This window comes from Neodiprion virginianus, chromosome 2 (genome assembly GCF_021901495.1).
Source record: "Neodiprion virginianus isolate iyNeoVirg1 chromosome 2, iyNeoVirg1.1, whole genome shotgun sequence".
In the NCBI taxonomy this organism is placed as follows: Eukaryota; Metazoa; Arthropoda; class Insecta; order Hymenoptera; family Diprionidae; genus Neodiprion; species Neodiprion virginianus.
In genome coordinates, this window is record NC_060878.1 from 13,436,670 (window position 1) to 13,459,943 (window position 23,274).

At 43.5% G+C, this 23,274-nt stretch overlaps 1 protein-coding gene across 7 annotated transcripts in view; it reads left to right on the plus strand.

Moving 5' to 3' along the window:
- The window catches only part of LOC124297388 (transcription factor Sox-2), a 307,639-nt gene that overhangs the window by 46,946 nt on the left and 237,419 nt on the right, over positions 1-23,274 (plus strand). For all 7 annotated transcript variants that reach the window (XR_006906591.1, XR_006906592.1, XR_006906593.1 and 4 more), the window contains exon 2: positions 3,021-3,085. The gene's annotated coding sequence lies outside the window, so the exon portion shown is untranslated. The remainder of the gene's footprint in view (positions 1-3,020; positions 3,086-23,274) is intronic.

The window sequence follows — 23,274 nt, forward strand, 5'->3', positions numbered from 1 at the left end:
GGCATTGTGAAACGTCAGCATTGTGACGTTACCAAGCGGAATTATTGGAATCTTCTGTGTACGTACGCCAGGGTTACCGTTCCACCGTTCCGCCGTTCAACGGCAGTCTGCGGGCTGCACGCTGCGCCTTGGGGGACGTTTTCCTGTGGATTACCTGCAGCATATTTTCCGCGCGTTTGCCTCCGAGGCTTATTAAAATATCATGTATTTGTCGATGAGTTCACGCTTTATGCGACTGGATGACAAGGTTTGGTCGACTCTGCAGGGCCTCAAAGGATTCCAGTCACTGGTCGTGGCATTGTGTACTGATAGTCAACGCGATTTTTACCCCACACGCTTCGCCTCCTCCAATGTGCTTACCTAACTTGCATGGAACGTTGACGGTGCTTGTATTTTCCTTGGCGATCATCTTGTATCCCACACAGCACGAAATACTGCGGAAATATTGCAGCATCGTAATTTTGCGAGGCTTGAAATGTTTCCGTCACATTGCCACAATACTTGTGCAACATTCCAGTTCCAATCGCGATGTATAAATGTTGCAGCAATGTTTCTATCCTATTAGGTACGTGTTGTGTGAGGTTCTTCAATTCCAGGAACAACAAGATAGGCGTCCAGGTCTACCTTTGAACTAGAAGTTTCAGGAATTTTCTCATTTCGGAAAGATTTGCAACATCAGCTGCTGGGGAGGGAGTTGAAAAATGTTCGAAACCTACGAAGCTGTGAAAATTTCATGAGCTGCTTGGTCCTCTGGACGGTTAAAAATCAAGCCAAGGGGTCGAGAGAGCGGAACTTCTGACCCAAGAGCCGAGGCCCCATTGAAGTCTTGTTGAAACCAGGTGCGCCGGATACCTTGCAAGCTGCGATTATCCTTGGGGACCTTCATATTTCAACCCGCCCGTCAATGACGCTGCTACGCGGGGGTGTCAGCGGCAGCAGGTGTCCCAAGATCGTAAAAATATTCTCGAGGGATGGGAAGGAGACCGCCTGCCTTCCTTATTCATCCTGTTACTGCAGAAACGTCACCAGCCGAGACGAGAGTTGAAAATTACACAGGAACCGCCGTCGTTTCGCTAACCGGATTTTGAGACGACTAGTGCAGCTCCCACACAAGTCCAGCGAGAAATTCATCCCTGAACCTTTTCCTTGCAGCCGGAGAAAAACTCGATGCGGGCATTTTTACCGAGACTAAGAAGCGGTGTCGAGTCTTTTCTCAACATGGATTTCGCGACTATCACTCTTATCTTCGCCGGACTCGAGGATGAAAATTTGAAGAATGGTTGAACTCGGACCCGGTCATCACCTCGCGCTGCAGGCGGCTTCTCATTAATAACTGGTGACTCGGCAGTTGTGTACTAAATAAAACGGCTCGGAGCCGTCGCACTTACCTGTGATTCCCTCGATCGCTCATAACCTGACGTGAAAGAGCACCTCCATATTCATCCACACCCTGGAGCCAAATTCCGAAAGCCCCGCGCACATTTTTTTTTTTTTCTTTCTCTTCTCGGATTTTTTTTTTTTGTTGTTGGTATACATGCGTATACCTGTATTATACGTGAATTCACAGCTACTACACCTGAAACGGGTGTACAATGGACTGCCATTTATTTCGAAAGCCACACTTCGGATACACCTACGCATCGCACTGATTAGACGCAGGGTTATAATTTCTTCCACTTGCAATCGTACCGCCGTTCCGGTTTTAGGTTAAAATTAGGTTGAGGGCTGCCTGGTTTGAAGTTTGATCCTATTTCTCGTCGATAAGTGTTTGTAACCTAATTAATTTTTCACTTTTGGGTTAGTTTTTCGGAATTACCAATTAACCACTCTACTGCCAGGGTGTCTTAGCGACGTCAAACGCGCTCGTGTCGTAAGTGCCAAAAATCATAAAATGGCGTCATAAAGTAATTCAATGTTTTTAAGTGTCTCAGGTGAATGTTTACTTTTGTAAGTATATGTTGTAAGTATTTTTGAGGCCATGATTCCGATTCTGATCACAAAATGTTATTTTTTCCGCGTATTCATACAGTTTTGAGTCCTCCAAGTTGATGATTTTTTGATTATTTTGTCAAATGGCGTCATATAACAAACTCATCTTCTTTTTCCGGGATAAATTATTCTTTTGAAAAACATTGAATAGTAATATTTTTGAGCCCAAATACGTAATTTTTCTAATATAAGCTGCAGTTATACTATATAATAAGTCATTGACCCGGTAATTCTTGAAATTGCTTATTTGGAATCAAAAGTATTGTTATTCAGTGTTTTGCAAAAAAAAAATGGATCCCGCAAAAAGAAAATGATAGTTTGTTCTATGACGCTATTTCAGACAATGATCGAAAATTCGTCAACTTGGAGGGCTCAAAACTGTCTTAATGCGGGGAAAATACAACTTTTTATGTTCACAACACATGTTTTCAAAAATAAGTATTCAACTCAGACGCCCAAAAACATTGAATTACTTTATGACGCTATTCCGTATATTTTTGGCAGTTGTGCGATTTTTGGCACGGATGCACTTGACGTCGCTATGACACCTTGGCAGTTAAGTGGTTATGCTTCCATTGAAATGTGAAGTAGTTGTACATATGATTTAATTCTTAATGTAAGCTATTCAGCTTGAAACATTTTACAAGTATGTATATTGTATAATGATCAAATATTTCTAGGCCGCTTTTTCACGCTTTCGAACATTTCAAGAATATTTCCTGGACATGTTCCGAACGCAATGCTTTGAATATTGTTGTATAATATATAGGCATATAATACAATTTCAAAATATTATCCAACAATCCTCCCCCGCTCTTAATTTTATCAGCCCGCAGTCTCCTGAGCTAGCAATAAAGACGCCCGACTGTTGGAGGATAACACGGATAATTTTACGTAATGCCATAGACATAACGATTAATTTTAATGTCTTCTCTCCTACCGACGACGTTCCGGATTCCCATATTGCATCCGCCTTCTAGTGAAAACTGCTTCACCCATTTCCTGACGTGATATTATCTCCATTGTTTCAGGTGGATTATACCCGACTTGTTGCAGCTGCTGGAAGCGAAGAAGCCCCTGCAGTATAACAAATTCGGTGAGTCAAATAATTGCCATGCTTAACTACATTCAGTTAAGTCTTTGATATTGATGCTAAGGTTGATTGCAAAAATTCATTGAAAATCATTCTGCAGATTTTGTAATTCTGACAACTGTGGCGAATTGTTTGACGTTCAAGAAACGTGCTTATCAAGAAAGGCGATTCAGTTTACTAAATTACTGCGGGATCTTTCGAAATATTCTTTACGCGAATGATAAATTCCATACCAAGCACACGAAATATTTCCAGTTCTGTTTGATGTAGCACTTCATAGAGAAGAAAATGCAATATGTAATATGAGGTGGATGTGCTTGTGTATTTATTTTGACATGGCTCCCAGAGTAAATAAAAAGGTAAAATCTTGATTGACAGCTGTACACCGAAAGCTAGCCTACTCGGAGAAGTCCTGCCCGGGGTTCTTAATTCCGAAAGGATATGATCCACTTTTTGAATGCAAAAAATATATACCTTCTTCGACGAACCCTGCAGTGCCCGGTCCATGTGTAGGTATATACATATCCCACATTTGTACATACCTACCAAGATTCTTTGTCGCACCGAGAAATGTATATATAAAGGATTATCCGCGCATTGTGTGCGACGCTCATATCGTGGGGCTTTCCTTCTGCTTGCAGAAGAATGTTACTAGGAATATAACAAGCCTATATATATATGATATATAATACCTAGGTCTGAATGTACACAGCAAGTGCGAATAAGTGTCACAGGCACACGGGGGAAAACGGCGATGGCTTGTAATTCGGACTATCTGGCTGGGATTACCGAGGGCGAAGAAGTCTCGGGTCGCGAGATAAAGGGTGCGAGTCATGTGTCAAAACTGTTCTACCCGTCATCGCTCCGTTTTGATATATATTCATTGCATCCTATTTTAAATAGCTCTGCGAAACATCGTACACGTGGGGAGTTGTTTCTTTTTTTTTACGATCAAAGCTACGTTTCAGGCATGTACTGCCATTTCTGAAAAGATATCCCTAACCGAATTACGGAGTTCGTGACAACTGCCAAGCCAGATATTTTCAGAAATGGTTGTACAGACGTGAAGTGTAACTTTGGTTGCCTATCTCCTGGCGTTGAATGAGTAGTGTCACAGAAAAGTCCCGGTATATTATTCTGCGTGGATGTACGAGCCGTTGAGACTAAAAGAAAAGACCGTGAATATCGATCCCCTACAGGAATTCGAACCAGAATAACGAGAATGAAGATTTTGTGGATGAGGAGTAATCCGTGAATAGCCAAATTTTGTTGCAATTAAACTGATTTACAGTGTCAGGTTTTTGAAATCTCGATTACGAGTCCAAAAGTACATATATCAATAATCGAAAATTCATTAAAATTTACTGGAGGTAGATTAGAATTCACAAAATTTAAGTGATTGAAACAAGATGATGAAAACAATATTCGACACACCGATGGAGATTAGATGCACATCCGTATATAATCAAATACATAGCACGTAAAATTGGAAAAATATTTCGGTATCGTAATTTTGCAATGTTTTAAATATTTCAGATACACTGCGCAATGTTCCTCGAATATTGGTGAAAAATTCGATGAAAGTTATAATCTGCAGAGTTTGAGATATTTCAGATACATCGGGAATTGTTTTTGCATTAATATTGCAACTTGAACGGCTATACAGAAATATTGCAATATTATTACTTCAATTTTGCGTACTATGCAGAGTTCTCTCAGGGAACAGTTATTTGCGCGAATTATTATGGTTGCGTAGAGTGAGATTTTCATCTTGATGTAACTGATGTAATTTAATAAAGAATTTCTACCCCCTTTCCATTGAAAGCTCCGTACAACGCACAGAGCATATTGTGTCCACCGAGGCCGAGTGCGCTTGGTGGCTGTAATGAAGCCACATGAAAATTATTGCGAATATATAATGAAATTGGCTGAAGTCTCTCACGTCGCGTGGGTGGGTATAAGTAGTTCCGCAGCTGTATGCGTGCAGGTACTCTGTCCCTGTGCGTCAGCGAAGTGGTTATTTTATTTTTTCGCAATTAGGGGAGTCGCCGGGACGCTACGTCGCCCTTTTGCCTGTTATTTAATTGGGATATGCAATTGAATAACACTTCGCAACGCGCTCAAACTTCCACCGGAGAAATAATTGTCATCCAACCCCTTCCAACGTCTGGCTTTGCTATACATATAACCCAAGAATATACCGCTTGCGGCAGCCATCCTGTAACATGCGATGATCGATATTCGTTTCGCGAGATTAATAATATACGTCAAAAGCATTGTACAACTCCGTATTGGGCGTTGAAAAATTCATCGGATCACCCGAAGGCGAAATTCTGTGTCGGGTTCAGGGGTTGAAACTCTTCGGGACAATGAAAAATTCAACCTGTTACGATCAATGAATTTTCACATTTTTTCTCAAATTCTCTTGCCCGTCTCGATTGCGATTCTCTACATACGAGCGTGGCTGAACAATATGGCGTAGAATTAGCAGTCGATGGTTTAAGGTTAACTCGACAAATACCGATGCATAAAAGAATACCTTGCACAGGCTAGGTTAAATGCTTCTGTTTTGTCATATTCAGTTCGTTGGTAGCAAAGAGAAGAAATACTTGCCGATTTAAATACGATTATTTCGAGTTCTATATTTCCTGCCACTACGACAGATCGCCACTTTCCACATATTGTATCCCAACGTTTTTCTTAGTTTGTCAAAACAGAGATACAGAAGGTAATGAAACCGAAAAGTTCCCCGAAAAATTCCTCTCCAACCATCATTCGGCATTGACAAAAATCAGAGAAATCGAGAATCCATTAATTATTGGTTGTATAGTGATCGCTTAATTCAGATTCGCAAATTCAGAAATACACGCAATGCAGGTTTTCCGCAGTGTTGAAATTCTGAATGAAACAATAAACGACAAATCACGATGTGAAAATTTCTCATCCCCTCATTATAACTGCCTGCAGGCTGCGGAGTCAATAAATTATGCACAGGGCGCGGTGAAAAGGAATATAGCATTCAAGATAAAAAAAAAAAGTTTACTGGCATTGAAAAAATTGAGTACGCGGATGTACGTATTTCCAGTATCTTTTTTCCTTTAATGCTCATTGTGCGCGCCCACGTGACCGCGTCATAACTTTATCGGCGCGGAAGGGTGCAGCCGCTGGGGACGGAGGCGTGCACCCGGTAAGATTTAATGCGATCTCTCACCCCCGGACGGCCACCCACGCCACCCGCCGACGCAGGAGCATCCTCGCTCCTGAACGTCACCTCGAGGGCCCAATTAGTACCGCCACGAGTGTCATCTCGCTGCGGTTTCTGCATTTGCGCGTGTGACTGACATTTTCCTCGGCGGCGCGGCGAGAGAATCGAGGGAGATGAAGATGAGGAACGAGGATGAGGAAAAGGTTCCGCCGACTGCGGCGACGCCATCCTCGCACCACATTTGTCTCCATTATCCAAATTTCATATATCATATCTGTGTACGTATATATTTATATATACACACATACATATCATTGTATACTTATGTATATGACAGATATTTTTCAGTATAATAATTGGGCATTCAAGGCGGTTCGCAATTCCCAATCGGGATTTCAATCATATGTATCGTTACCTTCGGGCTGTGCAGTTAGGAAAGGCAAATGCGAATATAATATGCTACCTAGCACAATAGTTGCTCGCCATTGTCGGTTCATGATAAGTGAAGCATTTTCTCTCTGCGACAAAATAGTACCGTTTACGCAATACATTTACGTATCGTTTGCTAATATTTATAGATATTAGACACTTTCATCACCATGATCCGCCCGATGAATTTTGCAGATGGTATTTTTTTTTTTAAACACTTTTTTACCCCTCCTTATCGATTAAATCGGTTCAAACTTTTGCAAATGACTGAGTTCACGGTATCATGCTTCTGTGAGAGAAATCTAAGAAGTCTATCAATCACTGGGTTTTGTGAAGTGTACAAACCCCATGCAGGAACCAATCGAGCTGTTTTCTTTGGACTGAAAATAATGATATACAACATAGTCTGAACAAAGTCGCGAACATTATGCAAAAGCATTAATCTCGTTCCAATTAATGAGATGCGTACATATACAGCATGAAAAAGACACATACGCGCGTGTATATCAAAGTGAGGTAATTAGTGGAGACGACGCGAATAGACTAATTACCATAATAGCAACAAGACGAACAAAAGGTCACATCTACCGTGACAACATTGCTCGGATCTTCGCCGCGATAAAAAGTACGATGCTCAGACATACGCCATGGCGTTACCGCATGGGTTTGGGGAAAGCTCTTATATACACGTAGGTACGTACGTTTCAAAGTTTTGCGGATCCTGCCCCGGAACCGTTTGTGCAGTTTGCGTACGTGTATTTACCTCTACGTGCGTACATAGATGGGTCGTTCCGTTTCGTTCAGTTTAATTTTCCTGCAGACGACGTGTGGCCCGGAGATAGGAGTGTAAAAAGTACAAATGCATATCCTCGTCTCTCGGCAAGCAGGTGGCGAGAATCGAAATGCTAATTAACGACACGGAGCTGCTGCAGCAGGAAAAAGAATCCCAGAGTCAAAGTGAACGCGCGATGCGTGCAGTTTCTGCAGCTTCCGCATCTTTCGCGAATATATGTACACGTATAACCTGACTCCCAGCGCCCGGGAGACTTTCCAATTATCGGCGAAAGCAGCGCCGCAGCCTCCCGAGTTCCTTCCTCTCCTCCGACTAAAGAGCCGAGGAGATTCGCCCCTTCCCGCCGCCACTGCCGCCGCCGCCGGATCTTCTCTTCCTTTTAACGAGAGCGAGAGAGAAGTCGAGATTTTGCTTACCCCGTAATTAGTTTGCGTGATGCACGCAAGTGTGCGTTGCACGCCTCGATTCCGCTCCCGGAGTGTTGCAATTCGCACTTATGTCGCTGACGGTGGTCTGAGTAATATCACTTGCACACCGGTTCCCGCCTCTGTGCGCATTTCACGCGAGTGCGTGAGTGCGTGAACGCGTTACACCACGCACCGTGAACACGGCGTCGCGACGCCTGCACGTCAAGCGAGAAGTGTCGACGTTCGCACTCGTAAAAACAGAAACGTGTGCTGCCTGCAGTCCGTGTTTTTATACAAATAATTTGAACGGCGAGAAAAATAGGGGAGGCGGAATAAAGGGTGAAACCTCAACACGGGCGAATAATATTCATACATAAGTACAATATCATTATCATTCGTAAACCTGCATGACAAATTTTCTACAAGCTATTCTTAGGACATGGAGACACAACATGTCGACAGTGTCGCTTCAGTTGCAGGTGGCGCTACCATAGAGATATTAAAATTCCAACCGTTCTATTACGTAAAAAAAATATCGCTGCCCCATCGTCCCAGTACCTAATCGGCCATTGACTGTCTATAATCTAGTCGAGATGAAATCTCGCAGGCGTTGACGGGCTTCAATGTTAGCAGGATCGCTGCAGAAAGAGGTTACGTGCGGCGGAGGAGGCATGGCGGGTCACACGTGCGGGCGGGAATTTGAATGGGTATGTGCACTGATAATTGGTGGTGTGTATGCCGGCAGCCTCGCAGTTGTCAGGGATTACAGTGGCTAATTACTTTGAAAAATATACAGCGTATACCCACTCGGAGTCTAATATACACGTTAAATCGAAGCTAATTTTCGCGAATATAAGCCATCTTTTCATCGTTTCAAACCCGCCACTCAACTGGGGGGCGGGTTGAGCACGTAAACGGAAAATCCGGCTTACGTGGATCAAACGAATGTCGCTTATTATTATGCGCGTACCCGCCTCGTTTCGCATCTTCTGTGCGATGCTTGTGTTTGCACGTATGCGGAAACCGCTGCACGCACAGCTTGTTATACAACCTTTAAGCATACATTTACGTTTCACATATGCATGGCATGCAAGAAAAGTAACTCGCTATTCACTGACGGTTGGTAAGTACGCTTCGGTGTGCGTTGTGTTTCACGTCCCTGTACACAGGTACATATACGTATGTATAATACACATGCCCGATCCGTTCCCTGCCTTGACTCCATGTTTAGTTATTTTATTTGCAGTCCTGTATCCTGAAATAGGAAGTGCAATTCCAAATATCGAATTCAAAGGATATCGTTGGATTATTAAGTCGATGCGTGGTATTTCTGGCAATCTTGAAACGTATGATATCCGCTAAGTCGCAGAAATGGAATTATTTCCATCGATCGGAAATGCCTAAAACCTTCTGGGAACATTTTATGTGAAACGTTTCAGCGATATTGCTTTTACTTTTCTTTTACTCTTCTAGGACAAAAAACGGTGTAGCTTTCATTGAACGTGGGTACAAAATTACAAGTTGAGATGGTGAATATCGAACAACGCGAAATGGATTTGGTAACCGTAAAAATCGTGTTCAGCAATCCTGCACCACTTGATGTGGACTAAAGCATGATAGATTTTTTTTTTTCCAGTGGAAAATAAAACAGCATTGTCACGTCACGTGCTTGTTCTCTCGTTCAGAGTATTACGCGTATGTTTTACTCCCGGGGCTACCCTGTGCTACACCGTAAAATATCGTGTGATGGTGAAAAAGCCCGACGTTACGATAATATCGATATACGGACAGCATACATCAGTTTTATCGATTACACAAACTTTTCACTCCATCTGCAGCCCTCAAATAAGCCGCATGACGAGCGAAGGCAACGGGAACGGAATAAAAAAAAAAAGAGACCGAGAGAGGAAAAGAACAGAGGGGGTGGGTTGAGTTTTCGTGTGCGGAAAGTATTATGAGAGGAGTGGAAGAAGAAGCACTGCGAGTCCCCTTCGCGGCTCGAAAAACTTCCTGGGTGACGGGGAAAGGTGATTAAAATTTTAATTCCTCAACGCGATATTCCAAATGGGCAGTGACCCGCGGTTTCTTCAACAGAGGAACACGGAGGCCACCTACATCACAGTGCTTACAGACCCTGCATACGCTTACTCCCATCTCATTTTCCTCCCCTCTGGCAATTAGCGGAGGAAATTTTCGGAGATCAGGTATATTAGCAGGTTAACGGGTAATATAATTTTTAGTCATTCTTGATTTATTTCAATCACGACAATGAATTCGCTAGCGCTCACCTATGACTTAAAATTTACCGGATGTATTCGGAAATGGAAATGCATACATGATAAGACTTGCACAGATGAACCCGTTCCGCATTAACGCGTTCGATGCATGACCCATGGTGGAATATCATGGTTGTGCGAGTTGTGAGAAAAAAAAAGAGAAAATTGTTTATAAAAAGGAAAAACCCCGTCATTATCTTTCACCAGCAAGGTAGAATTTCACCGCAATATTTCGCCACAATTCCTTCGCCTCTTTTCAATGCTCGTTATAATAAGCTCGCGCACGCGGGGAAAACGTTCGCGCGTAGTGATGTGTTGCCCTGGCTCGCTTGTATATATTCACACAGTTGGAGGTTGGACGGGGAGTGGAGAGAGATTCGCACGTAAAACTAAAGGAAAGAAAGTAATAAAACCAACAAAAAGAAGAAAAAGAAGAGAAAAAAAGGAAAAAAAAACTAAAAGAGAGAGAGAGAGAAAGAGAAATAAAGAAGGCAGGTGAAAAAAAGAGCAGAGGAAAAGAGAAATGGAAGGTGACGTGAAGAGGCGCGGGAAGCTGCCGCTACCGCTGAGGCGGAGGTGGAAGACGAAGAGGAGGAGGAGGAGGAGGTCGCTATTCATCGCGAATACGAAGACTAGTCGAAGTGCTTCGGCTCGTATCAGATGGCGGCTTCACAACCCGGCAGTCGCATTATCTCGACTCTTCGAGGCTGCACAGGTGATTTTTTCCTTTCGTATGATAGAGGTACCTGTACCGCGACGACGCCATTGCTGCTCAGCCAGCACTTCAAGCCCTGGTTCGAAATTGCCAGCAGTGCGTTGTTGCTAATGCACTGCATCGGAGTACAAAACAACGGTGCATCATGGGGTGACAGACGTGACACGCACGAAAACTCGCAAAAGGCGTTGAAATTTGACTGAAAGGGCGCAGTCATCCGATCCAAGCTACCTTAGAATACCGCGAATTCATGTACTCTAAATATTCATTTGTGGATTTTTATTTTTGCTCGTAGTGTGCTAATGTTGCTATTGATTCAGGTTAACAGCCAATATTGAAGAAATATAACCCCCAACGAAACTTTCTAACTTTCGGTTTACATAAATCCCACTTCTGAACCCAATCAGTGTTACGTTGAGATTGAAATTGCAGTTTTATTTCAGTTGAACGAATATGGAAGTATGTTTTGACTGTGGGATGAACTTGAAATGACGTAGGTTCTTGAAAAAGAATTGAATTCGTGAGGGTATGATGAATTCAGTTTTGATTCCAATAATATTCACAGGAATAGCTGCACAGATAGGATGAAGATTGAATTTGGTAAATTCGTGAACATATTCCCCCGCGCAGAGAAAGAAAGTACTAAAAGAATTGTATTTTTTCACAAATCTTTACGTTTCGCGTACACATGGAATTGCAACTGTCATTTTGCGGTTAGGTTGCAGTCACTCGGTTAAAGAAGAACTAATTAACTACTTGTGCTCACTAATTACTCGAGTAATTACACGAATTACAATATCGCATAATTGCTACAATTAACGTTGCGGTGCCTGAAGAGCGCTTTTGAACAAAATCCTTCGCGTTTTATTTCCGACGTATACTCATACGTGGAGCCCATGTGGAGTGTCCAAAGTTGGGGAAAATTCGTGATTACAGTGAAATTCATTGAAAATATTTCAGAATGCAAAATTCCGTTAAGGAAATAGTCTGCGAATAACATCCCCATCATCAGCTCTTTATTCGCGTAACTTATCTGTCTGTCCTTTGCTTACCTTGAGTACAAATTCTCGTTCGAGACGAAACGTTTGAACATGAATACAACGAAGATATGAAAGACAAAGCAGTGTAATCGAAATAGTCTAGCTGTAGACAATTGTATAGATCATCTTATAAGCTGGTATAACAAAGTCAGGGGTTAAATGGGGACCAGTATAATTCACCCCGGCGAATTACTGCCGAATTAATTCGCTGAATCAAACGGTATTGTGCTATATCGATAATGATTTCCTGGGAATCTTGGCTACAAACTCGGGATCGTCTTTCGCTCCACGTCCTAGGGCTGCGACTTGCCTCGTCTCTCATCGTCTTTCCGTACCTTTCCTTTCCTTTCCCTTCCTTTCCCTTCCATTCCCTTCCTTTCCTTTCCTTGCCTTTCCTTTCCTTGTGAAGCGCCAGGGTTTTCTGGGGCATGTTGAGAGAAGGAGAGCGAAACGAGGCAAGGGTGAGAGCGATGCCGGGGGTTGAGGCGCTGAGGCCAAGCCCAAAGGGGTTTACGAACACAATAGTTTGAAATATTCGAGCCTTGGCAAGAAGTTACCCTTGCGCTGGTAATTAACGAGTTAAAGTTTGGCGTCGCGACGCTCTCTCCGCAGCCATAAGACTCTCTAGCATCCATTAGTCGAGTGCCCACCTCCGACCGGGGCTTGTATTGACCGCGGAGGAAACCCTTTCCAAGATTTCAAACCCAAAATATATTCTCCTCAGTCGCAGTGGTATGCCTCTTGTATTATTACACGTCGTTTCCATCTCACTCTGCTTTTATACAATGGCGGAAGACTTCCTCTTTCAAAGAACTACCAAAATTAGTGTTGACTTGTTTTAACTGATCGGTATATTGTTTGATCAAATATAGAGGAATCGCAAAGTTTCATCTTGCAAGTAGACAATCTTGAGATGCGTCGACTTGGAAGAAAATACAAGCCAAAAGTACACTGATTACTTCGATAGTATTTGCAAAATGTTGCAAAATGATGACGAAAACCAAATATAACGATCTTGTTAAATCACATGAAAGATTGCTAATGCACTGTGAAATTTGTCCGAGAGAATACAGCGAGAGTTTTTGTTTTAAAAGTAACGTTTTGTAGTTGACGGAGGCATCCGAGCGAATCATCAGAAATGGTATTAAACTCGAGAAAAACTCGAACAGTTGGGGGGGGAGTTGGAGGCGGAAGGACTGAGCAAACTGGAGGGTGAAGTAAAAATGTTGCGGTGGTAGCTGGTAATAATCGTCAGATGGACTGGAAGTAACGAGTCGAAAATCTTGGAGGGTTTATTGTTTGTTCCCCGAGGGTATCCCACCTTAAAATTCCAATCGTTTTTCGTTTGTTTCCCCGGTGATCGATTTTGCATAAGAATGCGAATTTACTCACTTATTCATACCCAATATTCTTCGTACTAGTAAAAGGTCTGTGGATATTTCTTGTGACGTCTTAATCTCGGTATATCCAGCTAATTTAGCTCGGCCAATCACTGCAGGTATCATTCTTTTGTTCGACGAGCCCCAAGGCACTCTCAACTACAGTCTCGATGCGACGCGGTGGTTCTAGGTCCTTAAGATGAATTGATAAAGTTAGCTGGTGTTATACAAACTGGTCTTCGCAAGCCGCGGGAGACTAAGAGGGAGTCACCACGGTTGCCAAGATACAACGAAGAGACTTTGGATTCCATTTCAACGGGAGCCTGATGCGCCTGGCTCTCTCTGGTGTGCAGGAATTCACTCTAATCATTTTCAAGCGAATCGAAATCAATCATTACTTTGCATAAACTACGCTCTATGGGTTCCGAAAGATTCTCCTAAGACACTTCTTCGCATCATTCCATCACCATATCAGTCACTCTAGTTAAGGACGTTTCAGAAGAACAGAAGCTTGTTTCCACGAGAAGCTTGTTTCCATTAGTGATTGTTTATGAAACACCTTATACAAAATTTCTTTAGTTTCTTCCTACCGGATTCAAATTAAGGAAATGTAATCTCATCAGCGATGTCATGTCTTCGAACAAGTGTCGATAAGAACTTGCCGGTGACTTTAACATTTAGCGCTAATTTAGGTGCACAAACCAATGCATCGAATACAACGGACTGGTGGGAACGGCAACTAAAGGTAATCAGTAGTTTCAGTAATAAGATAGCATCAATTGTGTGAATGGTCAATCAGGTTATCTAACTCTAAGCGGAATGCGATATGGGAATCAGAGAAGATCGTACAAAGAAAGAGAAAGGACAAAATGATGCTGGCTAGAAGCTCGTGGTGGAAGAATGACACTTGGAGAAAGAAGACTAAAGGTACGCGCTAAGTGAGAACTCAGCACGGATGGTCAATGATTCGATAAATTTCAACAAAAGGATTCGATGGCCTGGCACAAAAGAGCACCGCGGTATCGCATTTGTGTACCGAGCCTAGCGAGTACCGATGAGCCAGAGCAATTGAATATTATAAAGACGTCAATAGTGTCACCGAAACTCAAAGATGACCTTACGACCTCCGGTTGAGGTTATCTTCATATCTGGAGTGTCCGTGTAGCCGTTTCGAGAGAAACTCTTTGTCGTACCATATAATCTCGATCTATGCCACAGAGCCGTATTAACCGATCCTGCTTCACGCGTATCGAAGTGATTCGAATCCTTTCCGGCGGACGATTAACGCCGATATTCAAACCCAGAAATCGTGGTACCTACAGCTTGTCAATATCATGCAATATTTTCATATTTTATGTTTACAACTGTAGAGTGAGAAAGAGATACGGTGCATGCATGGTTTTGCAAGGGCCTCCACTATGATTTATCGTTCGACTTGCCCACGATATGACAGTTTTCACCGTTTTTACGATCACAATGACATTTCTAACGTCTAATACCTTGACATTATCAATTTTAACCATAATTTTCTTTCGTAGTGACATGCATCATGACGTGATGCATAAAGTATAATATCATATCTAAAGTACTCGATACATGCCTGTCGTTATTTTGATATCGCGGACATCGGCACAAGACACTCCTTGGCCAGACCACACGACGTTCCCCGTGTGTTTCTGTGCGTGCGTGTGTGTGTGTGTGTATATTCCGTTCGGTATTATCCAGACTATACGCCGCTATCTGATGACCCGCCCGAGGGCTGCGTCTGACAGCGACCGGGGGAACGGGGACTTCTAGGAGAAGGCTCAACAAGGCGAGTGGTGTGGGTGTGGCTGTGCTGCGGGCAGTCTTCGCGTTATGCACTTAAATATGTACGGAGGTAATACCCTCGAGTGGAGTACGAGAAGGTGCCAGACGTGGTTTCGTCTAGTGTGTGATACCGACAGCTTGTTTACCGCCCGGATTTCTCGAGTACGTATATCTTCGACGGCTGCCGGTGCCGCGTACCGTATCAACAACGAGAATCGCGCGATATGGAACGATCCCAAACTGTTTCAGGTGAGCAACCTCTCTGATCAGATTATTCGCATGTTTCAGACGATATCGGACACATCTCTGATTCACTGACGGAACTCGCCGAATCGTGGCTCACACTTTTTTATTCTGACGAGTAAACGGGATCTCATCAAACTCTAGGAAACGTTAGCGATACAGACGGAATTATTTAAACACTAGGTAGTTATAGCGGTTTATAATTCGCTTTTAGGTTACGACACGCTATTGCTGAGTCAATTTTTCGAATTCTTTCTAGCGACCACAGAAGCGCGATAGAGCCAACACCGACATTCCCAAATTTTGTGGCGGTTTTATCGACTACGTGTTATCCATTAACCACGTTACCAGTTTTGAGCTTTTTTTGACCCCCCCTTCCCCCAACCAGCCCCTAAACTGGTAACCTCGTTTATGTCTAACCCCGTATCAGCAGAAGAAAAAAAAGTGAAAAACGATTTGGTTAGTCTGTCGATAAAACAGAAAGGTCCTTCCATTGGTAATGCTGATCGATGTGACGTGAAGACAAGCGGCGAAGGATTCTCGACTCCCGTTTCAATTGGGTTCTCCCAGGGTCCTAGTAAATTCCTTTTCCGGTGCCTGCGACATTCTCCTTGGGAATAGCTCCAGTCTGGGGAAGAATTCTCGACGTAAGGAGTGGCGCAATCTTTGAAGTACCGCTACAGGAACGGAGAAGCGGGTCTCAATGTCGATTCACCGATTTATCGAACCGTCGATATTCTGTATGGATCCGCTCGTTTACCATTACCATTCCATCCTTGAAATTCACAATGCGAGCGTCGGAATATCGGGGTGAAAGTAAGAGTTTGACTTTTCGACGTTATGTTCCTGATCGTCAGCTGACTGTCAATCGGTTCTAACTTTGCAATTTCCAGGTGCCGAATCATAAAACTCTCTGACGCTAACATATGTTTACTGACAACCTAGAGGCTTTCCAAGTGACTCGTTATTGGGAAACACAAGATATCTAGAAATGCCCGGAAATTCCATACTGTCGTCGACTGTAAAAAGATGGCGATAAACCTTATTGAATTTAGAAAAGCAATTTCTCACGCCAGATATCGGGAATATGGTAAGAAAAACAAAACATACAAAAAGATAACAAAAAAAAAAAAAATTACAAAAAAAAACGAAAAAACAGGAAAAGAAAGCGGCGTCGTGAAAAAATGTGAAAGAAAAAAACGTCTCTCGGCAATTTCTCGCCCCTTTTGGCACGTGGTCGCGATAAAGTTCTCTCTCGCTCTCGCCTCCTTCTTTTCTACCATCTTCCTCTCTCTCTCTCGAACAACCGTGCGCTGTCATCGTGTAGGAATACGATATACGTACCACTATATATGCAGGGTACGAAGTGCCGCGAAAGGGGCGTCGGTCTATCAGCATATTTCAAAGATAAGCTCGCCCTTCCCTCAGCGAGCTTCGCCGTATCCCGCTGCACCGTAGGTTTACAGCGCCTCCCGCGGAACCATCAGCCATAATAACAATCCGATATGATTACGCCATAATCGTAAGTCGTAAGGTGAACGCGAGTGCGATAGAGAGAGGGAGAACGATGGGAAGATAGCTGAGACCGAGGGAAAGGGAAAGGGAATGGGGTCGGCGACGTCGTCGGGAAAATTACACCAAGGAATTGAGATACCGTGTTTACGTCTTCTAAAGTGCGCCGCTGCGTCTAAACAAAATTAAACACCCCTTCGTCGCTTCAGGATCCAGATCAGCCCTTCGGCTCAGGGTGAAGCGAAGGAAATATTTTCGTCAGGTTAAGGGACTGCGCAGGAAATCTCCGTCACCACATCCTCCAAGAAAAAAAAAATCATCTTCTAGACACAGGGCATCACTGGATAGCGGAACGATGTCGCGATCAGACATTAGACTACCAAATAAGTGCAGTTGGACCGAGGGCAGGGGTGAAATGCGAAGAAGCCGACGGGGTGCCGACGAGAGAGCGGAAACCCCGACAGACGAACCCCGTCGCGGGTTCGTTCCGAGCCTTTCGGTCACCCCAGTGACACCCGCATACCGCCGCCCCCAAGGGATGCAATCAGAACGTTTCAATCAACAGTCTCTGGGGCGGTTCGCAGGAGGTGGGATGGAGGCGGAGGTTCGGGGACCGCGATTACTCTGATAACCAACAGGCATTAAGCCGCGGACGGGCGCCGAGGGCGGAAACCCCTTTCTGCGCTTTGTCCTCGAGTGGTTTTAAGGCGGTGAGTCACGGCCATCGAGTTTAAAGTATGGGATGCCAGATCCAAGATTACACGCTTCGAGCACCCGGCATATTAAACCCAAGAGTATATGCGATAAACGGGGCACGTTTCTTGTTCACGGTCCAGCCGACTCTGAAATTATTGAGAAGGTATAACGCGGCGGTTGTACGCCACCCTTGAACTACAGACAACAATAAGGTATATTTGTATATTAGTGTTTTCAAAGAGAAATCTTGTCATCATCAACCGAAAAACTGTCTTATTCGTTGCGCAAGTTTAACCGTAACGTTTCAGTTTTAACTTGACAATATTTGTGATATTTCTACAGTACAAATTCATGCTCAATTATCTTTTGATCAATCGCATATTCCCGCACAGCGTATAGTGTGGGTGAAATGGTACGAGAATGAAAGTTAGTTAGCAGAGAGAGAGAGAGATAGAGGTAAAGAGAGAGAAAAACTAGTTTATTTTCGTATTTGATGACTAAATAATACAAGCATTATTGCTGATTGTGAGCCTGGAAAATTTCTAAATGATCCATCTGCCGCAGGATGCGATAGAAATATATAATATGTATGACAAGGGGTCGGTAAATTTCGTGACCGTTTTCGGTGAAAATCCTCGTGTTCTAGTCAGTGAATATTTGTGAAAACGCAGAGCAATTATTCCAACAATTCCCGTACCGTTCTTCAATCGGGGAAATATAGTTCCCCAGTTGAAGTACACGCTGCTGCTGCTGCTGCTGCAGAGTGTTCCCCTGACTCGAAGCTCGATTTCCATGTGCGACGTAATCCACGTGGACCTGAATGAATGCCAAACGAATGGGGCGTGGCTGTATGGTGAAAAGTTAATCACGGTTTGCCGTGTTGGCGATGGCAGGGAACGGAGGGGCCATGCAGGGTCCCAGAATCCCTTGATTACATGGGCGTCCCGGACTTCGCGACTCCCGGTGACCGTCGAGCCCGGCCATATGGTCGTGTTTGGGTCGCTCGTGCCCCGCGAAACCGTTGAAAAACAATCACCTACGTTCGCCGTGAAAGTAGTCGACGTCAATTGTCGAAACCTGCCGCCTAAATTATCATTGTTTGTCCTTTATCCCCCCCCCCCCCCCCCCCACCTTGTAGTCCGAGTATCAGGTTTCACAAAGAAAATAAATAAATAAAACACCCAGTTATGGTTGTCGCAGCAGCGACGCGATGCAGGTTTTCCCCTTGTGCCGTGGTTCCACCTTCGAGACATCCATTAAACGCCGGTCCTCTTCGGCTCCTCCTTGACTCCTTTCTCGAAACGGTCTCACCCCTCATACTGCTCCTCTTTTCACCCCCGACTCTTCCGCGGAAAGAGGTAATCTTACACGAGGACTGCGCAGCACTGGCACGATCCGCGGGGCCGACAGTCAATCACTGTAATGGCTGGATGCTTGCGTCATCTGTGTTCCACTAGCCTCGAACGACAACCGTACTGTCGCCGATCCGACCAGTCCGTGTAGAGGCGAGTATCTCAGTCTGGCAGAACGGTTGGAAAACCATTTTCCGTTGCGTTGGAAGACTGTCAGATCCGAAATGTAGTCGCAAAGCTCCAAGCGAGGCTCGTTTGGTCTCTCGTTCTCCACACTCGAACAAACTGGAACAGATATTCGAGTTTCGGGGGTTAGGTTGGGTTGACTGGTTGGCTGGATAGCATGGGATGTGTGCTCTCACGGATGCCCTGCGTCTCCATTCTCCGGCCCGCTGAGGAGGACGCTGCCGCTGCTGCTTCCTCCTCTTCTTGATGAAATGGCGCCGCTCGACGACCCGCACAGATACCCCGGGGATTCCAATTGTCTAGGATTGTCTTGTACTTTTCAATAATCAAGATTGGATCGGGGACCTATCGAGATATTGTTATACACTTCTTCGCCTTTCGGTGGAACCCCGAATTTTTCCAATTAGGACTTCTCCTCATTGGCACATCCCGAAAAGTGGAACTAGACTAGTATAAATCATCAAATCTTGCTGACCAAGTGAAAACACATGATGTTCTACTTAAAGTTCGATCAAAAGTCTGGCCTAGCACTAAATAATTTCAACGTTAACGTTCGATTATATATAATTGCAAAAGCGATAACAGCTTAAAATTCCTCAGGAGTACAGTCACGGGATAATCATTGATAGAAATGCAGAACTCCAATACCATTATCTGCATCTGTGCCTACAAACACATAATTGAGTATGCCTAATTGATCACCGTGCAAAGTATAAGGTATACACGGGATGTGTATACATAAATTGGTACAAAACAAATTGTAAAGTAATTGCATAGCGTTAGTGGTTCAACGCTCAGGGCACTCTGTCAGTTACTTCCACTTCACCGATTCTCAACGACTTTACTTTGATTCGCCCTTACCCCAAGCCCTTCGCCCTTTCGCACTCTTTTCATCCCTCCGCCTCGTCCTTCTCCTCTCTCCTTCAATTCGCGGCGGTACCACCCATTGGGTGTTCAGTTTGCTATACCCACTTTGCTCTCCATCTGCGTTACGTCGAGCTAATTCGTTGAGATGTACCGTTTCGCGGTGGTTTATTATCTTCTGCCGAGTACGGTGGTTCGTCCAAGTTTGCGAATCAGTGAGATGTCCGGCCGTTGTTTTCAACGAGGTGAATGCCTACAGTGAAAAATATAACAGGGCTTCAAAGATATCCTGCAGTGTGTGACCCAGTCAACACTTCGATGTTTTGTTCTTTTCAATGAACATAGTGTGAATTAGGCGTCTGGGACATTGTAATCCAATCGTGTTCGAGATCCTCTGGCGATTCAGCGATTCTGCTCTATTTTACCGCATCGAACTGAAGATATCGAAGCGGACCTGAGAGCATTTCAATTCCACAGTCGTACGTTGTGGAAATTTCTCTGAACTCGGTGAGTGGATTTGAGACAAGATGTCTTCCAGCTCGAGAGCAGAATGCCGATAAGGGTGTTCCCGGAGGTCGCGGAGTGCTTTGGAGTGCCTTCGAGGCGAAGCGGACAATGTCCGGTTAATGGCTACCCTAGTGCCGGTTCTATACGTGTCGCAGCCGTCTCCGTTGAAAGCTAATATATGTTCCTGATAACACCTCGATCGCCTCAAGTCACTGTTGGAGCTATCCGATGCACTAACTTTTCTCTCGGTGCTCCGGTAAATTTTTCACAAAATTAAGGTGTCCCACACAGCACGCTTATTGCAGAAAGATTGCCAGAATATTTCCGTATTCCGGTCGCACGCAGTGTTGGAGGAATATTGCACAAACACACGCGTCATATTTCGGAAATATTGCAAATTTTTCAAAGTTAGATTTCTGCAATGGCTTTGCGAAGTTACATAAACATTGCGCCATTCGCTTGACATATTGTAAGCTTTGCATATTTATGATCATTCCCGTGTTTTTGTATTGTTGCAGAAATGATGCAGAATATTTCTCAGGTATTTCAAACTTTACAGTAATCCGATGCTGCAATGTTTTTGCAATTGTTAAATCTTGCAAAGTTTGGTTGATGTAATATTTTAAGCCTTGCAAAGTTTCATTAGTGCAATATTTCTGACTGACTCATTAACGGAGAAAGATTGTTACACACTATACATGCTCACTTAGTTGTGAAATTCCGACATTTCAACAAGTGTGAATTTTCTATGGATGTACAATCTAACTCGTTTTCCATACACTTTGTCCCGGTGCCAAAACGGTTTTCTCAAGCATTGCGAAGGGTTCGCGGAGCGTAGAAACACGCGCCGACGAGCCAAACAAGATATATATTTGTTGTGTCAACAATTTAGCCCGGGGCTCTTGACTTAATGTGGCGGGCGCCCTCAGTTTTAAGTCACCCCCGCCGTCGGCCCAGACGGCTATGTCGCAGGGGTCGTAGGGTCGTCCGGGGGGTGGCTAATGAAATATCCGTGCCGCTTTAACCGAGTTACAGACCCCGACGAGGTTGGGACCCTCCTTCCCACCGCCTCGACGAACCCGAGTAAACATATTGTCGAGGAATCTGCGATGCCTGATTTCATTTGTCCCTGCGATTTTTATACGCGCCGCAAGTGCCGTTCTATGGACCAAGTCGAATCCCCCTATCAATCGGTCGCGGGCAATACCTCTGTTACTAATTCTGCAATCAGTTTATTGTGCCTTTCGCCTCTTAAGATGTATGCACAATGTCCCATCTTGGGTGATTCTTCACTGTCAGCAGTATGTTGGATACCTTGCCTTACTTGTTTTATACTAAAGTATGAAGTACGATATATCTTGCATAATATAAGAATAAGTTCACGAATTGTTACGGATGCTGTTGAGGGTGCTGGATAAGGTGTATTAGGTACAAATGTAACGTGAGGATGAAGTTGATGACGTTATTGCAACGATTCATTTTTAGGAAAAATCGTTGTTTTGCACTTTTAGGAATGTATGAAATTTAGTAAAACATAACAAACAAAACAGACTCTTATTTTGAGAAGTCGACTCATTCAAAGTCATTCAAAAATTGCGCAATAATGATTATTTCCCGCTGTTTCGTTAAGTTAACGTTATTAACCTTAGCCTTATGGAATAATGTAATGCTATCTTGAAAAAATATCAAAATCAACTGAGATTGCGCGCCGAAGAAGTTTCAGTGATTATTGTGCCATCATGCGATTAGCGGTGGTAGTTCTGCCTCCGTCTGTACCAAATCAAGCAGCCTCGCACCTCTTGCGATGGCTCCCACGCTCTTCTTCTCTCTGAGGGGTCCTCGCCGTGTCTGAAGCTGGGGATTACGCTGCGGTCGGGATACGTCGCTTGCAAGCTACATTACCTCGGCCTATATCATCTGATAGGGACTTACTTAGCGGCCCTAAGTACACACGCTCGAGTACCGCGCACGCATACTTTCGACTAAGACGATTTCGCAGTAGCTAACGGTTGGAATGACGAGTTGATCGGTAGATTTCGGTTACTTCTTTTTGTGATCTAATCCTATATACATGTGTAAAAATTCATTTACTATACACGTTTCACATACACCTTGAAAGAAAATATTTGCGATCATTTTTGAGTTTAGTTACCATCACTCGGTTGGATGGTAATAAGTAATGACGTCTTAACCAGCTTTTAAAGAAAAATCGAGTTATTATGATGAATGTATCCAGTGAATGATACTCGAGTATATTTTATTCAATTTTCCCGCTACATCGATACTCGCGCCATCTCTTGGACGATTGTCGTAATTGCCTACAGCGTAACTTGGATATCGTATTTCGCAATAACTACGTATCTACTATACGTATAGCTTTCATGTTTAAATCCAGTAAATATTTTGAAAAATACCAAAGGATTCAAAGTTTCATAGTTTTTATTGACATAATTATAAGTTAACATCCTGATAAGTTAGATTTTTACCTAACTATATCTAAACTTAGATAGTCCCGTAATAAAAAAATACATCTTGGTCTCAGTTTCGCTGTTGACGTATATATTTCCAAATATCAAAGTCCACGTATCACAAAATCCAAACAGTGCTCAACAGCCATATTCTATACACAATTCTAAACAAAAACACTTCGATACAATTTCATTTGATGCAGAAATAAATAAATCACTTTATTTGTAATAAAAAAAATTTTGATAATGATTCATTTTATTATTGCTGATAAGCGATAGTCAGTCCGTATTTTTTAATTAAAATAGCAAAT